The sequence below is a fragment of the Volvox carteri genome, assembly GCF_000143455.1.
Source record: "Volvox carteri f. nagariensis unplaced genomic scaffold VOLCAscaffold_14, whole genome shotgun sequence".
In the NCBI taxonomy this organism is placed as follows: Eukaryota; Viridiplantae; Chlorophyta; class Chlorophyceae; order Chlamydomonadales; family Volvocaceae; genus Volvox; species Volvox carteri.
Window position 1 is genome coordinate 523,657 of NW_003307557.1, and position 314 is coordinate 523,970.

A 314-nucleotide genomic window follows, 5' to 3' on the forward strand; every position below is an offset into this window, starting at 1 on the left:
GGCAGCAAAGACCATACGGTACGTCGTCTTGTGGGTTTTGCCGCCGAGGCCCCCGCGGCCCCCCTCTGCCCCCCGTGGCCCCCCTCTGAGCTGGGAAACAGCCTCGCGGCACGGGGGCTGAAGCCGTGTGCTGGCCAGCTATGGCAGGATGGCCATCCTCCTCCCCAATGCCTTCCGGCAACGGAAACATCTAAGCCGTCCCCTGAGGGCTGTGTGTGTATTGATGGTAGCACCCTTGATTAGCCACCTGTGCACCGGCGCAGTTAAGGAGCTTCTGAGAACACTCCCTCCCTCCCTCCCTCCCTCCCTCACTC